General features: G+C 34.2%; 1 protein-coding gene and 1 long non-coding RNA gene across 2 annotated transcripts in view; one reads left to right on the top strand and one right to left on the bottom strand.

Annotated features, from left to right (window-relative positions):
* LOC141390280 (uncharacterized) overlaps positions 1–22,290 on the top strand; it is a 143,778-nt gene that overhangs the window by 85,710 nt on the left and 35,778 nt on the right. The window lies entirely within an intron of this gene.
* Positions 21,170–21,557, bottom strand: LOC141389020 (uncharacterized). Its single transcript, XR_012408972.1, has 2 exons — positions 21,424–21,557; positions 21,170–21,360 (listed from the first exon to the last, which is right to left on the bottom strand). It is a non-coding gene; the product is annotated as an uncharacterized lncRNA (long non-coding RNA).

The raw sequence follows: 22,290 nt of genomic DNA, 5'->3' as shown, positions 1-22,290 counted from the left end.
GATGGGCTATATCGGTCCACTCTTTGGTATAGCCCCCATATAACGGTACCTCCGGATTTGAGATATTTTGACGTTCTTCGCCACATTTGCAGACCGAATTAGCTATAATTTGGCACTTAGGGTTCCTAGTGATCAACAAACTTATATCATAAAGGATATACCATGTTTTGGTATAGTCCCCATATAACGGTACCTCCCGATTTTCGGTATTTTGAGAATTTTAGCTACAATTTTTAACCGAACTATCTGCAATTTGACATTTGAGGTTATCAGTGGTCATGAAACATCTCCACGAAACATCGTCAACATAGGTCCATGTTTTGGTATAGCCCCCATATAACGGTACCTCCCGATTTTCGGTATTTTGAGAATTTTAGCCACAATTTGTAGCCGAACTATCTGCAATTTGACATTTGAGGTTCTCAGTGGTCACTAAACATCTCCACCAAACATCGTCAACATAGGTCCATGTTTTGGTATGACCCTCTTATAACCGTACCTCCCGATTTTCGGTACTTTGAGCATTTTAGTTACAATTTGTAGCCGAACTATCTGCAATTTGACATTTGAGGTTCTCAGTGGTCACTAAACATCTCCACCAAAGTCCCCATATAACGGTACCTCCCGATTTTCGGTACTTTGAGCATTTTAGTTACAATTTTTAGCCGAACTAGCTGTAATTTGACATTTGAGGTTCTCAGTGGTCAAGAAATATCTCCACGAAACATCGTCAACATAGGTCCATGTTTTGGTATAGCCCCCATATAACGGTATCTCCCGATTTTCGGTATTTTGAGAATTTTAGCCACGATTTGTAGCCGAACTATCTGTAATTTGACATTTGAAGTTCTCAGTGGTCATAAAACATCTCCAACGAAACATCGTCAACATAGGTCCATGTTTTGGTATAGCCCCCATATAACGGTAGCTGCAATTTTTAACCGAACTACCTGTAATGATCAGTATTTTGAGAATTTTAGCTACAATTTTGTCGATTCAAAAATAATCGTCAATATAGGTCCATGTTTTGGTATATCCCCCCATATAACTGCACCTCCCGATTTTCGGGAATTTTCAGTGGTCACGAAATTTCTTCACTAAAATTCGTCAACATGGGTCCATTTTTGAGGGTCTACATTGTTTTGATGAAACTACCCTCAATTTGACTCTTGAAGTTCTCTGCAGCTATAAAACTTTTCCGCCAGCTATAAAACTTTTTGACGTACAAAAACCACTGTTTAAGCAGGAATGTCAACTGTTTTAAGGTAAAAATCGCTACAGACGTATGGTGCGTATGTGGCTGTAGCGATTTTTACCTCTGAATAGTTGGCATCCCTGATGGAAACCGTACGATTGGTGAAATGTAACTTCGGCTATGCTTTGCCAAGTTGTTTCATTCACCACCGAAACGACAAGTATTTTTGGGAAACGTTTGCCGTGCGTTATGGTCGACACACTCAGACACACACACACACACATGTGATTGCTTAACAACCCTATAAGTTAGCATCAGCATACCACAGTGAATTTTATCAACCACCAAACGTTTTTGATTTATTCACATGTGTTAAGTACTATTTAGTTTTCTATCTGTTGTTGTGGAGTTGAGTACTTTTCGCTTTTCGTTTTGTTCGTACTCACGAATGTAAACAAAACGAAACTAAACAGCGAGCTCGGCCAACGAGGGTTATGTTTCGTTTTGTATTGTTCCTATGGAAAATACGAAACGAAACGATTGGAAATTTTATTTAAAGTATTTTTACGTACTCTGGGAATTAGCGTTATATCTCTGTTCACTGTTGCTTAAGTGTTCTACAAAAATAACAAACATAGATATAATGCTAATTCATGATGGCTTACAGGGTCTCTTGCAAAAACATCATCACGCCATAACGCAGAAGTTCGACTCACGGCGCATCTGTCCTTCGGGGTTTTTAACATACACACACCAAGGGCTTTAATCTCCAAAAGGAATTATCTCTGCCCCAACATTTGTGTTCACCGTGTAATTTAGGCAATAGTAGGAGACAGTAGTATTTTATCCATTGTTGAAAAGTAGTTCCACCTAAAATTGTGAAAGGACCCTAATTATTTCTATTTTATGGTGGAGGGTATAAAAAGTTCGGCCCGGCCGAACTTAACGACTTTTTACTTGTTGTTTGTTTTTTTTTATTTTTCTCATGTATGATCATTGTAGTTTCAGAATCGGCAAAAACTTCCCAGGTGCAAGCACCTTCCATTTAAATTTGTTTCAAAGGCACCGTGTACAGAGAGCCTTTAATAGACATAAGTACGAGTATATTCACAATTCTATTCTGTTTATAAAGAATATCCTCACAAATGGGCTCCTATTTTGAGTATACATTAAAAAGTAACCTTCTCATACTTGAAAACGATTCCCAATTTATATCGAATCACATATTTTGACGATTAAAATTCAGATATAGGTGTTTAAGAAAAGCCCATATCTTTTTTAACAATTTAACCTCTAAGGAAATATCTTTCAAAACATTTCCAATAAAAAACCTGAAGGTGTTACGAATATAATGAGGAAACTAGTATACCCCCTCCTCCCAGCATTTCGTCCACATGCATACATACATACATAAGTGCACAAGTTGGTATATATGCATGAACATATATAAATTTACAATGCACTTTTGTGTGTTGAGCCCTTCTTTATTTATTACATACATATGAAATTTTTTTCTGCTTCATTAAAGAAGGGACAAGAAAAAAAAACGAACCAAACTGCTGACGTTCTAAATCTGTTAAGGGTTAAATTTCTTACATAGGTGAAAACAAATTGTGAAGGAGGATGACAAAAAAAAACATAAAAAACACAAAAAGAACGCATAAGAAACGCATTTTTCTGTACGTTGTTGTGGTAGGACAAGAAGTCTATTGAACGGACGTATAGATGGATTACAATAAAGGGCGTTACAACCAAACCAAGCGGCGAGCGGTAGCGCGCAGCAAGCAAGTTGGAAAAAAAGGCGAACATACACATAATTTTGAATAGGTTATAAAAAAAAACACAGAACTGAACAGAGAATACAAAAAAAAAAAAATAATATAACGCATATAGAAAATAAAATATCCATATTTACATAGAGACATACACAAGGTACATATGTACATACATATGTATATACAAAAACCCACATGAATCAGTCAGCCAGTCGACACTCAGAATGCAAGTTAAAATACAAAACAAAATATATCGTCACCATAAATGCCGGAAGACGTAACCCACAAAAATAAAACTTTACAGGAGAAGCAAAAAACGTTATAAAATGAGAAAGGTTTTATAAAATATCGAAAATTTTTAGTATCGTGTTTTAACACAGGGAAGAAATATATTTTTGGAAAAAAATTAAATTTTTTTCCAGAATGTTAGAAGCTGTGTGGGTTACGTCTTTTGGTATTGTATTTTTCTGAAATGCCAAACGACGTAACCCACAATTTATTGAGTATACATTTGAAGAAAGTAGCATAAATGAAAAATTATAATTAAATTAGAATTAGTTTATTGGCCTACGCGGCTAAGCGAACCTTAAACTAGCAATCTGACGGTGTTGGGTTCAATTCCCAGTCTTGACGTTAATATTTCAATGGACCACAATTAGGTGAACTGTCTATTCCAACCATTACTATAATTACTTATATTTTCAATTGTATTAGACGATATTAAATCTGGAATATTTATTGTCGTATTTAAGTCAATTTATGGACAAAATATAGTTTATATAAATTAAGTGATCTGTAACAGTTTAAATGTAACTTTTAATTGCCATAAGGGATGTTGTCATAAAAGTAATGACAATCACTTGGAATTAAGCATTTTAAGTCTTGCAGGTGTTGAAATTTCTTTTTTGAATCTTTTAGTCTGTGTACATCTGAGGAGGATCCACTGCCTCAAAATTTCCGGAACTTCTCTGTGGTAGAATCTGGCAGTCATCTTTGATATCAGTTTTAAAAAAGATAATACTGCTAGGATCAAAAGCCAATGCTCGCAGTGACTGTAGGATCTCCTGTCTTTCTTTATAAGTAAACCAATACAGAAAATTTGCGTTTTTCTCTGGACCTATTTGATAACTACAATCAGTTGATCTCTATTAAACCATGGGTTGGCTGACAAGACCATCTTTTGCAAACTTACAGCCTAATCGTATCCGTCTTTAAAGAATACATCTTTTTACTAGAACGACGTGAATTTTGAGCATTTACACGTTTTCGTATCAATGCCTCAAATTTTTCTTTTGGAAAAATGAACAATATCGAAAAATGAACAATATCGAGACGAGCATTGCCTTCCTAATAACCACTTCCTTTTGTCCAGTTAACATACTGTTTTCAATATGTGCGTTTTAGATGTTTATTTAAATCAGGGCATAGGTCTTCTGTCATCATCTTCAATAATTTCAATTATGGATTTTTTCTGTAAGACCAGTAAAAACCGTCTAAAGTCAAAGTTATTGCTTTAAAAATTAACTAAAAGAATGGTCTTTGTGATTTTTGAAAAAAGCTGCCATTCTTGAGATATCGTCACCTATGAGTCAAATTACACATATGGAGAAATAAGCCGAGGTATTTCCATGTGATATATATTTCCATAAGCTTTCATACGTTACCCATTTTGTAGTAATCGGTTTAATAGAACCGGGTCTAACCCGGTTTTGAACCTGAACTTTCGAATCAAATAACCGGTAAACCGTATCCGTCCCCTGTGGAATTATACATTAACTCAATAAGCCCTCCCTCTGGCATTAGCATTGCTGCAAAAATCAATGAATACATTGTTTGTACTGCTGTTTAGTTTTGAAATAATGTGGGTTACGCCTTTTTATTCTATGAAAATTACAGTATGCTGTTACGTCTATTGGCATTTCTTAAATAGAATGGTTATTTTTAAACGTAGAAGCTTGAAATTTTGCCAGAGCATGTATTTTATCTTAATATATCAGATTCCATCAAAAAACGAATTTCGATTTCCATGTCGGTTACGTCTTCCGGCATTTATGGTGACGATATGTAAGACAGCAAAACAAAAAATTATATATCAGAATAATACAAACTGGTTTCGAATCAAACAAGGGTACGATTTTGAAAGATGATGATTGTTTGTTGTACGACCGACGACGTACGGTGGTGACGACAACAACGACGACAAACATGTTTTATGTTATGTGGAGAAATACACCGACCGACAGACTTTAATGGATTAGCAATTGAAATGAAATGAAAGATTCGTTTTTTTTTTGCTTATTTGTATTTCGTTGGAGCAAAGTAAGATTTCATGTAAATCTGGAGCTTAAAGTCAAGAGAAACAAAACGTTTCGCCTGTCTTATTGAAAATGAAATGTGACGCTGCGTTCACAAAACAATGTGGCTACACACAGATCAATGACTTTGGAAGATAAAAAAAAAACAAATTTGAAAATTTGTTCAATCATAACGCATTGAAAGTTCATATTACTGGTGGTTAATGGCCTCCAAAGTTATGCATTTTTTGGAATTTCAATAACAAAACAAAAATGCAATTCATATTCCTTAATTACGCTTTTCAGTTTTAGTTAATTAATTTTCGTTTTTATACCCTCAGCCTTTAGGCTACAGAGGGTAGATACATTTTCACATTGCCAAAATGTGCCTCAACAAAATAATTATTTTACAACCCAAGTATGTTTGGAAGGAAACCGTTTTACACAATTTGGCGTCAATTTAGCAATATCCGTCCTTCTCTCTCTCTCTATTGTCCTTAACTCTCGAACGGATCATCCGATTTGGTCAATTTGGCCATCGTAATATTTTGTTCAAACTTGGTTTAAGTCTACTCCTTTGGGTACCTCCCCCACAAAATTTCAAAATTTTTCGCTAAAAGGGAGGGTGCTCACCATGGTAGAACAAATACAAGGTAAAGTTAATACTACAACAAATACAACTCGAACAACAACCACAAAGGAATTTGTTTTTGTTTGTAAACCTTAGTGCCAACGTAAATGTAAACAAAACAAGGAAATGTCTATAAATTATTGGAATTTAAAAAACTAATAATTTTTCACATTTGATTGAATATTTTGGAAAACATGAATGAAAACTCATTAGATTTTCAATTTGAATGTTTCCATATCATTCCACTAAATGCATAATTTCTCGCAGAAAGTAGAATACTTGCAAAAATGTTTCGGGTCGCTGGTAATTCATTGAAAAAAGAGAAGATGTTTCAATCATTTGCTTTTGAAAACAAAAAAGCACATGTTTATTAGGGCTTTATTCTTTTCAAGTTTAAGAAAATACCACACATATTAACAAATATTGTACCGCCTCTATAAGCGGTGTTTTAGTGTGCGGCATGTCGTTCGGACCTGGAGGAGGTTACATGTCAATGATATGAAGCCGTCTTTATGGGAAATAGTTTTTTTTTCTGATGAATAAATTTGTTCTTCAAAAATATATATCCCTAATATACATCGAACATAGAAATAAATACATAAAATGTCGAATGAAATTTGACACTAACACTACAACCCAGTTCAGTCAGCTGGGTATTGCTGCTACCTTTTCTTGTTCTACCATGGGTGCTCACCATAATTATCGAAGGTAGTAACCGATTTGGTTCATACTTTGCACATCGTAGTACTTCTACCAGATATAGATCAAGTTCGAAGATGCACTATATCGGTCCACTCGGATAGCTTCCACACAAAATTTCGGAAAAGAACAGTTTAAGACCTGTTCTCGTATCGCCTGGTTGCAACAACTTGTTTTTGCTGCCCCCAAACGTAGCCACGGTGCTCTTGAATCAAATTTAACACGTTCGCGGACGTGAATGCTATAGCATTCCGATGCAAAATGACGTGAATGCTATAGCATTCACATTGTCAGCAAATTTTTTTCATTCACTTGTATACAATCTTAAGTTTTGGTGATTAATATACATAATACGATTTATTTCAACAAGATACATTCTATAATAAATAAAAATAATAATCAATAATTAATAAATAAAAACAAAAAAACTAATTTCGAAAATAATTGGGTGTCATTTTTTTCACCTCTCTGAATTTGCTTGCGTCCCCGAACGTGTTAAATGGAAGGTGCTTACACCTGGGAAGTTTTTGTGGATTCTGAAACTACAGTGTTCATAGATGAGAAAAATCAAACAACAAAAAAAAAAAAAATCGCCAGAGCGGTTTTTAAATAAATCGCGGTTCAAGTTGACATTTTTAGGGTTTGTTTAGGTTTTCACGATTGTGCTTAGAAACCGCAAGTCCTATCAAAATGAGACTGAAAAAAATGTCGTAGCCATTAAAATTCTCTACAAGATTGACATTTACGGTATTTTCGTAGGTTTTACCATTTTTGAGATATTGAAGTTCAAATTGGGACAATGCACTGACTGTATCGCCCCCTTATAAAACAATATCATGAAGGGTGCGCCTTAACTAACTTTTAATGAAAACCGCTTACCTTGGGGAAGTTTTTGTGAATTCTGAAACAGCAATGTTCATAGATGAGAAAAATCCAAAAACAAGAAAAAATCGCTGTAGGGATTTTTAAATAAATCGCGGTCAAAATGCACATTTTTAGGTGTTTTTTAAGTTTTCACGATTTTGCTTGGAAACCGCAAGTCCTATCGAAATGGAGCTAAAGAAAATGTTGTAGATGTGAAAATTCTCTACAGGATTGACATTTATGATTTGTTCTTAGGCTGTACCATTTTTGAGATAAAGAAGCTCAGTTTACATTTTTAGGTTTTTCTGTTAGGGTTTCGCGATTTTGCTTGAATACGGCAAGTCTTATCGGCATGGAACCTGAGAAAATCTTATAGCTGTGAAAATTCTCTACAAGACTGGCTTATGTAATTTTTCCTAGGTTGTACCATTTTTTTTAGAAATGTAAGTTTAAGTTGGGAAATTGCAGTCATGACATTGCTCTATAAGGTGGATTTGAATTGTCCCAATTTCAACTTCTATATCAAGCTTTTTGTAGAAAATTAACTTATGTTGAAACTGAGGTATGGGGTATTGTAACTCGCGATCAGTTTTACTATCCCATAACTTATGACCGCATTTCGGTAAAATAAACTGTTTTAGCCCGATTCACCGAGGGGTTTCTTAAAATAATAATTTGAGCGGAAGCTGTAGTCGTACTAATGTAAAAAAATCGGAAAAAATCGTTGAATTAAACGAGTTTCATTATGTTATTTTCCAATTAGTGGTTTTACAACACAATGTAGAGCTTAATGCTCAAAGGAGAAGTTAAAGAGTACACTTCAGAGTTGAAGTTTCTAACGTATGATTTTTTAATATATCCACTGTATCTGTCTCAAACGGATGCTGACATTTTGAAACCTGAAAAATGGGGTTTTTTGAATTTTTGCTCTAATCGGGACGCGCAGCTGGATTCCCCTAAAAGCTTATTATATGATTGTAGTACTCGCGATTTCGCATTTTTTAATGTATAACATGAGGGTGTAGCCCTCACAGGATCACAATAATCTGCGCCCAAACACGAAATTTTTGTGCCTAAATTTTTCTCAAAAACCTATTTTTTGTTTAAAATTTACAAACGTCATTCGATATCCGTGGAAACCCGCGTAAATTTAGTTTTTTTACGTTCTGAATCTAACAAGCCACGACGCGTAAAAATCCACCCACTAGATCGGCGGATATGATACCCCTCAAATTTCGAAAATTTGCAAAATTTTTTTTTGAAAATATCGCATATTAAAACGCGTTTTGGATGTGTCAGTTCTACTTAAATAAATAGATCGATACGCGTGTTTAAACTGTGCGAAAACAGATATTTAAAAACTCTCGTAAATCCAGAGATATAATAGATTTTTTCTAAAAATTGAGTGCGATGCTACATCCACGGTTCTTGCTGGATCGCATTGAAACGGCATAGAATGATGTATTTTTTAATGGTGATTATTGAAATCGGATGCGCATAAAATGTAAATTAACTTCGCGGAAATTATGACAATTTTACTGTATTTGGCCCCCTTAAATGCAGCAGATGATTCGCTGTGTTGGAAAATCGGATGCGCATCATGTCATTTTCATAATTACGCGGTTTATATGCGTCTCAAATGTTGTAATATTCAATATAACATTATTTTAACGTTATGCCACAATTGGAATTCCTTGTGATTTAATATAAGGTTCTAATAATATTATCTAATAGGAAAACTATAAGCGAAAAATTTGTTACAACGGGATATCGTCATTATTGCGTGAAATTTTTGACGAAAATGCCGAAGAACTCAAACATTTTTTCTCCAGCTTTTCCTATAAAACCATAAAAAAATAAAACTAGAATAATATGATTTTAAGTTTTTCGTAATATTTTCTTCGTATTTTTGTAAATAGCATGAATACTATAGCTCCAACCTCCACAACTTAGGTTTCATTTTATTCCTCAAAATGTCTGGATGCTGTTATAATTTTTTTATACATTTTTCGTAACTATGAGCTCTATTGTTTCAAAAATATGTTTGTAAATACGTGAAATTATTTAACAATTTTAATTTTTCGCGAATCCATTGGAACTTCGCGATTATTTTTTGCATCATCGCAAAGGTTACGAATTCAGTTAACGATAATAGGATATAATAACAGCTAACTATATTAAGCCGCGATTTTTTTAGAATTTTTTCTAATTATCATAATTAAAACGGTCATATCTATTTCGCGCAACGATCAAAGATAGTAACGAAAAAAGATTTGGAATGCTGATTTTTTTCTTAATTTATGTACCAAAAATCATTGATGTAGTATCAAAAATATTTTTTGATTTTTTTGAAATGAAAAAGACAATTTTAGACATTTTTCCTGATATCTCAAAAGTTGTAAAACCTACGAAAATATCATTAAGGTCAATTTTGTAGAGAAGTTTGATAGCTACAACATTTTCTTTATTCCCATTTTGATAGGACTTGCGGTTACCAGGCAAAATCGCAAAATCCTAAACAACCCCTAAAAATGTCAACTTGAATCGCGATTTATTTAAAAAGCGCCCCGCCGATTTTTTTTTGTTTTTTGATTTTTCTCATCTATGAACATTGTAGTTTCAGAATCCGCAAAAACTTCCCAGGTGTAAGCACCTTCCATTTAAATTTGATTCAAGAGCCCATGTAGCTTAAGTTCGAAGATGGGCCATATCGGTCCACTCCTTCGGGTAGCTTCCACACAAAAGTTGAAAACTGTTCGCTAAAATAGTGCGCACGATAACTCTCGAAGGGAGAACCCGATTTTGTCCAAATTTGCACATTTCTACCAGATATATATCAGATTGGAATATGGACTATATTGGTCCACTCCTCCCACACAAAATTTCGGAAAAGTGAAGTTAAAGACCTGCTCTCGAACCGCTTGGTTTTTTAATGCAATAACTTGTATTCGCTGGCCCCATAAAGACGGTGCAAGTTTTTTAAGGGCAAGTCGATACTTCCTGAGAAAATGGTCAGAAAACGGCCAACATATATGTAGTGGCTGGTGCGCCGGACAAGTTTCAAACTGGATACTGGGTTGTTCCAAACTTTGAATATACACCTTTTTCAGATGTAATTCGAAGCATTTTTGTTGTAATTCGTAACATTTAATTTGTAATTCGAGAATTATTCCATTTGTAATGGGAATTATTACATTTGTAATTCGAATTATTAAATTTTTAATTCGAATTATTCTATTTGTAATTCGAATTATTCTATTTGTAATACGGATTATTCAATTTGTAATTCGAATTATTCCATTTGATATTCGAATTATTCTATTTGTAATTTGAATTATTCTATTTGTAGTTCGAATTATTCCATTTAAAATTCGAATTATTTCATTTGTAATTCGAATTATTCCATTTAAAATTCGAACTCTTTCATTTGTAATTCGAATTATTCCATTAAAAATTCGAATTATTCCATTAGAAATTCGAATTATTCCATTTGTAATTCGAATTATTCCATTAAAAATTCGAATTATTCCATTAGAAATTCGAATTATTTCATTTGTAATTCGATTTATTTCATTTGTAATTCGAATTATTCTATTTGTAATTCGATTTATTCCATTAAAAATTCGAACTACACCATTTTCACATGTTATTCGAATAATTTCAGTTGTAATTCGAAACATTTCACTTGTAATTTGAGAATTCCAATTGAATTTCGAATTATTTCATTTGTAATTTGAGAATTCCATTTAAAATTTGAATCCTTTCATTTGTAATTTGAATTTTTTCATTTGTACTTCGAATTATTTCATTTGTAATTCGAATTTTTCCATTTGTAATTTGAATTTTTTTCATTTGAAATTCCAAATGAAAAGCTCCGATTTACAAATAGAAAATTTTAAATTACAAATAGAAAAATTCGAATTACAAATGAACTAATTCGAATTACAAATGAAAAAATTCAAATTACAAATAAAATAGTTCGAACTTCAAATTGAATTTTCAAATTACAAATGAAATAATTCGAAATTCAATTGGAATTCTCAAATTACAAGTGAAATGTTTCGAATTTCAAATGAAATAATCAAATTACAACTGAAATTCTTCGAATTACATGTGAAAATGGTGTATTTCATTTGCAATTCGAATTATTGCATTTGTAATTCGAATTATTTAACCCAGCAAACCAATTGTACCGACATCTTAACGAAATCGAAACAAAATTCGGACGATACGTCCAATGTCTGATCCGAAATCGTAACGATATCTTAACGAAAGTTGTATGAAGTGGTTGACATAATTTCGGAAAGAAATGTCGGAGCGACATCGAATCGATTTCGATCCGATTTCGTAATGAAATCTTAAGAAAATCCTTGGGAAATTCGGAAAGGAAATTTCTTTTCGACATTCGTTCCGAAATCGGTACAAAATCTGAACTATTTCCGCTCCGAAAAATCGTTTAGAATTTGGAACGAAATCTGAACGACGTTGCTTCCGAAATTGTTCAGACGTGTCGGACATCCGACATTTGGTTTGCTGGGGAATTTTAAATTCGAATTATTCCATTGAATTATTCCATTTGTAATTCGAATTTAATTTGTAATTGGAATTATTCCATTTCTAATTCTAATTATTCTATTTGTAATTCTAATTATTCCATTTGAAATTCGAATTATTTTATTTGTAATTTGAATTTTTTCATTTGTAATTCGAATTATTTCATTTGTAATTCTAATTGTTCCATTTGTAATTTGAAAAATTCGATTTACAAATAGAAAAATTCAAATTACAAATAGAAAAATTTAAATTACAAATGAAATAATTCGAATTACAAACGAAAAAATTAAAATTACAAATGAAATAATTCGAATATCAAATGGAATTCTCAAATTACAAAAGAAATAATTCGAAATTCAATTGGAATTCTTAAATTACAAGAGAAATATTTCGAATTTCAAATGAAATATTCAAATTACAACTGAAATTCTTCGAATTATACGTGAAAATTGTGTATTTATAATTCGAATTATTCCATTTGTAATTCGAATTATTCCATTTGTAATTCAAATTATTACATTTAAAATTCGAGTTATTTCATTTGTAATTCGAATTATTCCATTCGTAATTAGAATTATTCCATTTAAAATTCGAACTATTTAATTTGTAATTCGAAGTATTCCATTTGTAATTCGAAATATTCATTAGAAATTCGAATTATTCCATTTGTAATTCGAATTATTTTATTTGTAATTCGAATCATTCATTTTAAATTTCGAATTATTCCATTTGTAATTCGAATTATTCATTAGAAATTCGAATTATTCCATTTGAAATTCGAATTATTCCATTTGTAATTCGAATGATTCCATTTGTAATTCGAATTATTTTATTTAAAATTACAAATGAAATCATTCGTATTACATATGGAATAATTCAAATTACAAATTGAATAATTCGAATAACAAATGAAATAATTCAAATTACAAATGAAATAATTCAAAATTCAAATGGAATAATTCAAAATTCAAATGGAATAACTCAAATTACAAATGGAATATTGCGAATTACAAATGAAATGTTCCGAATTACAATTAGAATTCTCGAATTACAATTAAAATAAGTCGAATTACATCTGAAAAATGAGTTGTAATAAATATTTCTGCAAATCTTAGACAAAGTTCGAAAGTGGTCCACCCCTTCCGGTACCCACCCCACTTAAGTTCAAAAATGGCTGACTTACGAAACGTCAGTTTCTTTGTATTCGTGCAGGGGTTCTTAGTTCGAGTTCCTCACTACTGCAATTTCATAAAAATACTCTAGTATGGAATTCGATCTAAGAACCCCTAGTTTCATGAACGAATACAAAGCAACTGACGTTTCGGCATTCAGCCTATATTAGATATTGTCCAAACCTAGTTTAAGTTCGAAAATGGACCATATCGGTCCATTCCTTAGATACATCTCCCACAAAAGTTCCAAATTGTTGTTTTGCAGTGTAGGGTCTGTTCGAACATCCTTTGAATATGTATGCGGATGCTCCTTCATGTGGTTTACAACGATTATGTTTTTCGTGGGCAAGTCCATGCTTCCTAGCATAGTGGTCCAAAAGTTCTAATTTATACGATAAACTAGTGAAATCAGTGGAGGGCGCGCTATCTATCAAAAAGAAATGAATCCAAAAATAAGATCCACTACTCACGGTGCTCTTGAAACAATTTTAAATGGAAGGTGCTTACACCTTTGAAGTTTTTGCGGATTCTGAAACTACAATGTTCATAGATGACAATCAAAAAACAAAAAAAAAAAAATCGCCGGAGCGCTTTTTAAATAAATCGCGATTTATGTTGACATTTTTAGGGGTTGTTTAGGTTTTCAAGATTTTGCTTAGAAACCGCAAGTCCTATCAAAATGGGACTAAAGAAAATGTTGTAGCTATGAAAATTCTCTACAAGATCGGTCTTTGTTGTATTTTCGTAGTTTTTACCATTTTTGATATATAGAAGTTCAAATTGGGACAATGCACTGACTGTATCGCCCCCTTATAAAACAATGTAATGAAGGGTGCGCCTTAACTAACTTTTGATGAAAACCGCTTACACAGGGGAAGTTTTTGTGAATTCTGAAACAGCAATGTTCATAGATGTGAAAAATCCAAAAACAAGAAAAAATCGCTGTAGGGATTTTTAAATAAATCGCGGTCAAAATTCACATTTTTAGGTGTATTTTAGGTTTTCACGATTTTGCTTTAAAACCGCAAGTCCAATCGAAATGGAGCTAAAGAAAATGTTGTAGCTGTGAAAATTCTCTCAGGATTGACGTTTATATTTTGTTCCCAGCCTGTACCATTTTTGAGATAAAGAAGCTCAGTTTACATTTTTAGGTTTTTTTTGTTAGGGTTTCGCGATTTTGCTTGAATACGGTAAGTTTTATCGATACGGGACCTGAGAAAATCTTAAAGCTGTGAAAATTCTCTACAAGACTGGCATAAGTAACTTTTCCTAATTTGTACCATTTTTTAGATATATAAGTTTAAGTTGGAAATTTGCAGTCATGACATTGTTTTATAAGGGGGGCGATACAGAATTGAAATGAATTTGAATTGTCCCAATTTGAACCTCTATATCTCAGAAACGGTAAAACCGACGAGAATACCATAGAAGTTAATCATCTAGAAAATTTTCGTAGCTACAATATTTTTTTAAGTCCCATTTTGATAGGACTTGCGGTTTCTAAGCAAAATCGTGAAAACATAAACAACCTCTAAAAATGTTAAATTAAATCGCGATTTATTTAAAAAGCGCTCCGGCGATTTTTTTTTTGTTTTTCGATTTTTCTCATCTATGAACATTGTAGTTTCAGAATCCGCAAAAACTTCCCAGGTGTAAGCACCTTCCATTTAAAATTGTTTCAAGAGCACCGTGTACTAAAATTGACTATACCGATGTATTCCTTCAGGTACCTCAGTACTTTTGAGCTTTAATCCAAATATATCCTTTTGTCGGCAAGTCCATACGTCCAAAAATGGCCACAAAATCTAAAAACCTCCTAAATACATTATTATTAGGGAAAAGGACTTTAATTTTCGATATGTCCATAGATGAAAGTTTCAATCCCCACAGGCTCAGAGGGTTAGGTGGGGCGATTTGAACACCTTAGTTCAGACTTCGCGTTTTGATTCCTGGGATTGTACTGGGCAAACAAGTCCACTAAACCATATGTCTACGGTGAAAATCGAGCCTCCCAATTTTGAAGTTTTTTTTTATCCACGTTTTTGGTTATTTTGCCATATAACAGCCAAAACATTGAGATTTTCGATCCAAGACTAAAACAAAAATTGTAGCCAGGACAATAATTAAGAATTCTCTAGCACTCCACAAAGGAATTGGAACGCTCCTTCATTCAGTTTTGGCCTTGTGGATAAAAAACTTCAAGTCAAAATTGAGTGGCTAGATTTTCACGATAGACATAGAGTCTGGTGGACATTTTTGCGCACGTACAATCCCAGGAATCAGAAACGCGAAGGGAACGATAAGGTATTTTTCCTTTCATACAAATCGCCTCGGCCTACTGAGGGTTTATCTCTGTCGGCAAAGCCGACTGATGCTCTGTTACTTGTTAGATTTTCAAAACCGTGAATGTCAAGTTACAGCCAATTTTTAGATAGAAAATATAGATAAAAACTTCAAAATACCTGAAATCGGGTGGTACAGTTTTAGGTGAATAAACGGTACCGTGGACCCTAGTATGTCTGCAATTTTTGGTGGGGAAGTTTTTTGACCACTTCGAACCTTAAATGTCAAATTGCATCAAATTGGGACCTAAACCGTGGACATCAAAAATATTCTTTACAAATCCACAACATTTGGACTTTGGGCCCTTCAGACAATATTTTTGAAAAATTAAAGAATTTTTGGCTGAAGGACCATAAAACCCCTTTCTTATTAGCCATGTTTCTGTGGCTGTGTGTTTCTTTGTTTTTATTTTTTAATTATTTTACAATCCGACAGTTTAATTGAGTATTTTTAAGTGATTTTTTTTATTAAAGACCCAAACAAATTTGTTTCAACATAAAGAAATCGTCTTACAAGCTTCAGATTGCTAAACATATCCATCATAACAGTCTTCTAAACTGGCAACAAGAACAACAACAACAACACGGGGCTAATATTGTATGACAAAAACAAAAAACCTAAGTAAAGCTGTCACTCAATATCCATACAGCAAAGCGATAAAATACCGTTTGCGTTAATGCAAATTGAAGTTTGTAAGGAGGGAGGAACTGGTTTTCTTTTCATCATCATCATCGCCAACACACACACACAAACACACATTGAGTTACACAAACATTTGATCAGTTTCAGATGACCCTAATCACTTCCAACGAAAGTATTATTAAGGCTCATATTACACTTGATTCGACACATAGTGAGATTCTTTCGACGCGCCGTGTATGCGGTGGTAGTTAAGTTAATATGGACGTCGGACCCGACTCTTAACCATAAACAATAACAACAACAAAAACAAAACATGTACGCAGCAGCACCAATATTATGAAGTCTAATAAATATCCATTATTGTTTTTTTTTTTTTTTTGGTCCCATATTTCAATGGTTGGATGGAAAAAATTAATCATAGCCAATATGCGTTACCTTCGTCTTACAATTGCGATAAACATAAATAAAAATAAGAGAATGACCACCGGTCCAAGGTTGTGGTTGGCAGTGGCGAGTATTTTGTTCCCTACCCACGATATAAGGGGTAGGGTAACAGCAGAAATGAATCAATGTTTAAAGAATTTGAATCCCTCCCTGTTAACCATAAATTGGATTTAAGTCTGGTGAAAAATTTATTTAAAATTCTCAAAAAACATGCAGGGACAAATAAGTATGTTTCTGAATTAAAAAGAATGTTGGTTTAAATACTAAATAGCCTAAGGAAACAACAACAAAAAATTCTACTACTTATAAAGTAACCAACCATAAATTACAAAGATCGGTGGGTTTCACCTATAAAAACTACAAAATCATGGGTTGGGTTCAATCAACGTCAGTCTAATCTGCGCCCATGCCCCCACTGAAGATAAAAACGAGCAGATTTTACGCGTAAACATATGACCGGAAGGTACACTGTCTGTCCTTGACATAAACACTATTCTGGACCAAAATTTAATACCAAAATTGGAAATGACAATATATTTGTTGTAACAGTCGGAAAATTCTGTCTCCACAATGAAACATCTGACGAAGGAATGAGAGATCGATAGACTTCGCAGGGTCATGATGAAACAGCCTGTGTGAATTGAAACACCCTTTTCCAAAAAACGTATGTCGACAAAAATATGGAATGGGATAAAATCTCAGAAGTTTTGTGGGAGAGATACCTAAAGGAATGGACCGATATAGTTCATATTGGAAGTGTGTCTTATTTTGGGAGTCATTCCCCATTATTAGACAGCGAAATCCCATGCAAATGCATATATGGTTAGGATGGTCGTAGAAAAAATCTGATTAGACGAAAAATCGTTTTATCACAAAATAAAACGAATTAGGCCCAGAAATGTTTGCATATTTTGCAAATCGTGCCTATTTTGACATATTTTTACATATTTGCATAAAATAAGCATATGCAAAATTTAAAAACAAGGATTTGTGGTCTAAAAATCCCACCGAAATGGCTCAAATGTGGTATTAAGTCTTCGTTAGGGGTAAGAAACTTTACACCTGTAATTTGTCCGCATGGGTCCACGTCTTCATACAGCCCCCATAGAACGGTACCTCCCGATTTCCGATATTTTGAAGGTTGTGGCCTCAACATCACACTTAAATGGCTGAAATTTGGTATTAAGTCTTCCTTGGCGGTATAAAACTTTCCACCTGAAATTTGTCGGCATAGGTCCACGTCTTCATATTGCCCCCATAGTACGGTACCTCCCGATTTCCGTATTTTGAAGGTTGTAGCCTCAATATCCCGCCAAAATGGCTGAAATTTGGTATTAAGTCTTCGTTGGGGGTATACAACTTTCCACCTGAAATTTGTCGTATTGGTCCACGTCTGACATTTTGTATTAGGTCTTCCTTGAGGGTATAAAACTTTCCACCTGAAATTTCTCGATATATGTCCACGTCTTCCCCATAGAATGGTACCTCCGGATTTCTGGTATTTTATAGGTTGTGGCCTCAATATCCCTCCGAAATGGCTGAAATTTGGTATTATGTCTTCCTTGGAGGTATAAGACTTTCCACCTGAAATTAGTCGCTATAGGTCCACGTCATCATATAGCCCCCATAGAACGGTACCTCCAGATTTTTGGTATTTTGAAACTTGTAGCCTCAATATCCCACCGAAATGACTGAAATTTGCTATTTAGTCTTCGTTGGGGTTATAAAACTTTCCACCTGAAATTTGTCGGTATAGGTCCACGTCTTCATATAGCCCCCATAGTACCTCCCGATTTTCGGTATTTTGAAGGTTATGGCCTCAATATCCCGCCAAAATGGCTGAAATTTGGTATTAAGTCTTCCTTGGGAGTAAACAACTTTCCACCTAAAATTTGTCGGTTTAGGTTCAGGCCTTCATATAGCCCCCATAAAACGATAACTCCCGATTATCGGTATTTTGAAGGTTGAGTCTGTAATTATACATTTTTCTATCCTATTGACTTATCTGAAAAAAAATTTAAACAGAAAAATTGTACATACAAACATTTTTGTACCTATTGTGGAAATATTTTTTGCATAAGAAAATCTGTAAAATGCATAAATTTTGCATATGCAAAAATTTATGCATTTTGCATAATTTTGCATATGTCATATGTTTCGATTGCAATTTAATCAAAAGCCAAAAATATGCCCATTCCCAAAATTTGACATGAACCGGACCAAAAATAGGGGTTGCATAAAATTCCGCTGTCTAATCATTATATTAAGAAACATGGACTAGGCACACGAAAAAACATCATATCGCTGTAAACAGAGCTGCTAGGACTACCTTCGGTACAATTTTCCAAAGGATTCTTGCACAGACTCTTAACTGCACTTTAACATAAATATTGATCATTTGTGTGGTGGTACCCTAAGTAATGGATCACCGACATGGCCCACTTTTAAACATAAACAAAATATTTCGAAATCCAAAGTTTGGAGCAAATCGGTTGCTCCGTTTATGAGATATTGCGCTTATCATTTCAGAAAATATTTTCAAACTGTTGAGGCTATCGTACCGGAAGGAGTGGACCTACATATAAGCACCATCTTTGAATTTCATCTAATATTCGAAACATCGTAATAGGGGCCTTAAGTTGCAAGAAAAATCGAAACGATTCGAGAGAATGTCTTAACCAGCACTTTTCCGAAATTTGGAGTGGGAGGTATCAGAAGGAGTTGGCATATATAGTCCATATTATAACCTGATCTAGGTCTCGTAGAAATATTACGATGTCCAAAGTATTGATCAAATAGGTTACTGCCTTCGAGAGTTATGGTGAGCACCATTTTAGTCAAAAGTTTTGAACTTTTGTGGGGGAGATACCCAAAGGAGTGGACCGATAAGGCTTATATTCTAACTTGATTTAACTTTGGGGTCTAAAACCATTATTTCAATGCGACCCTTTTTGCCGTTTGAAAGTGAATATACCCGAATATCAACGGTGGCAAAATGTCCCTCAGTAATGTTGGCGACATTTCCTAAGTATTACAGCCATGTAAAACTTCTCTACAAGTGGTGTCTTAACACACGCCGTTCGGACTCGGCGATAAACAGTAGGTCCCACATCACTGTGCTAATATGAATCGGGCTGCACTGATTGATATGAGAGAAGTTTTCCTTCTACCGTCTGGGATGTTTGTGGAACAATTATAGATTTAAGAATCTCGACATTTTGGCTATCACCGGCGTTAAGTTTGGCCAGACTGAACTTTCTTATTCCCTCTATCATTAATCATTCTGTCCTTTAAGTTGCAACGACAATGAGACAAAACTCAAGGAGAGTTTACATTCATGATAGTGAAACCAGATTTTAGCAATTTCGGTTGAATGATACCGAAATTCGGTACTATTTCATGGAGACTATACCAAAACGTGGACCTACGAGGTCTGATGATTTATTAAGTGTTATTTTCGTTCGATTACGAATTTTTTGGCCTTTAGGGTAAAAACGGTATATACATTTTCATACGACCAAACTGTCCAAGTATGTTTGGACGTAATTCGTTTCAGACAATTTGGAGTCGATTTAGCAATGTCCGCTATCTGTCTGTCTGGCACGATAACTCTCAAACGGATGAACCTATTCGGACCAGATTTTGCACTTTCTAATATTTTGCCCAAGCTTAGTTTATGTTCGAATATGGGCCATCGGTCCATTCCCTCAGGTACCTCAAAAAAAGTTCAATTTTTTTTTCTATTTGGTCAAAACAATATCGAATACGGTCCACTTTTTCGGGTACCTCCCACACAAAATTACGAAAAAGTGTACTTTAAAAACATCCTCTCGAATCGTTCTGATTTTTCTTGCAACAGATTGTACTCGAGACCGCTATTATGATGGTACAAGTCTTTTGAGGGCCAAGTCCATACTTCCTGAGAAAATTACCCGAAAGCTGTAAAAAACCCCACGGCCACCATGTGTAGCAGAGATCATCAATGAGTTACTTGTCCCCGTAAGCCAATTGTGCACGCACAAGTTTTTTGGGCCTTTTGCTTTTTTAATGCGTGTGCCCAGCAAAATGTTCGATGACAGATCATGAGTTGAATCATAGGTGCAAGTGACTTGTCATAGGTGCAAATTTAGGTGAATCACCGATGAAATTTACAAGGGAGTGACACCTGATTTCACCTGTTCATTGTCATGGCATTTCGCACCAGTTCATTGTCATGACATTTTGCACCAGTTCATTGTCACGGCATTTTGCACCAGTTCATTGTAACGGCATTTTGCACCAGTTCATTGTCATGACATTTTGCACCAGTTCATTGTCATGGCATTTTGCACCAGTTCATTGTCACGGCATCTTGCACCAGTTCATTGTCATAGCATCTTGCACCGGTTCATTGTCATGGCTTCTTGCACCAGTTCATTGTCATGGCTTCTTGCACCAGTTCATCGTCATGGCTTCTTGCACCAATGCTTTGGATCCGGATTTTTGCCAATCAGAAATAAAATTCGCAATACAATTATGTAATTTGTTGAATTAATAAGAATACAATGCGCAGATGATTTGTATCGCCAGATGTTATTTTTCTTTATTTTGTATGTAATTTTCAAAATTATATATTATATTAATCTGCAATATCATATTTATCTCTTCCGATGGCTGCAAGATACTTCTTTCAACTTGGGGGTTCCGTTTTTCCAATATTCGATAAATTATGTGTCAATCTCTGAACCAAGCTCATCGTTTGGGAAATCTAGTATAAATTTGAATTCTGTTATTTTATTTCAAAAGAAAAAGCTTATCCTGTAATAGTTACCACGTTATGGTCTCTTTTATACTTATTTTACCGATCTCCTACTTTGCTTCTCTCACTTTGCATGCCATGCTTGTGATATCGTGATCTTTCCATTGGAGTTTTGTTCCCTCGGGTCGCATAACGTCAAATGGCTCGTATTCATATGCCGGTGGCATCTTTATCCATCCTGTTAACTTGGCCCAACCAACCCAATAATTGCAGCTCGATATGTTTTACTATATCGGTGTTGGTCGGCTGGGGAAGCTCGTGGTTTATAGACCGGGTCTTTTTCATACTTCTTTTTAATATCCACAAAACGAAACAGGTTTCCAAACACAAAATATATTTTTCTTTTGTTTTATATAAATTTACATTGTATTTTTAATTAAAATATATAAATTTTGCCACTATCGACCACTTTCATCTGACTTTTATTTTCATTTTAACAATTACTTTTGCAAGTACACAATTATTCGGGTATATGAGTATTTGATAATTTATTATGCGGTTACTTATCAATTTATTTGAACTCATGATAATATTGTGACAAAGATCGGATCTTTCACGACTTCAATTGCACTCATGAAAATTCGATGAAAAAGATCGGATCTTTCATGACTTCGATTGCACTCATGAAAATTCGATGAAAAAGATCGGACCTTTCACGACTTCAATTGCACTCATGAAAATTCGATGAAAAAGATGGGATCTTTCACGACTCCTTTCGCACTCATGCAAAAGAACCAGTGAAGTCATGATTTCACATGGAATCACTTCCATTTAATTTTGCTGGGTGTTTTCTTGCACTCTGTATTTTTTCCACCACCACCAAAAATACTTGCGACGCATCAAGACCTTTACTTGTGCGTAATAAGTAAAACAAGTATT

Source organism: Musca autumnalis, unplaced genomic scaffold (assembly GCF_047663935.1).
Source record: "Musca autumnalis isolate F117 unplaced genomic scaffold, ASM4766393v1 scaffold_1, whole genome shotgun sequence".
In the NCBI taxonomy this organism is placed as follows: Eukaryota; Metazoa; Arthropoda; class Insecta; order Diptera; family Muscidae; genus Musca; species Musca autumnalis.
Note: the sequence above shows the minus strand (reverse complement) of the source record. Positions and strands in the feature narration are given on the sequence as shown.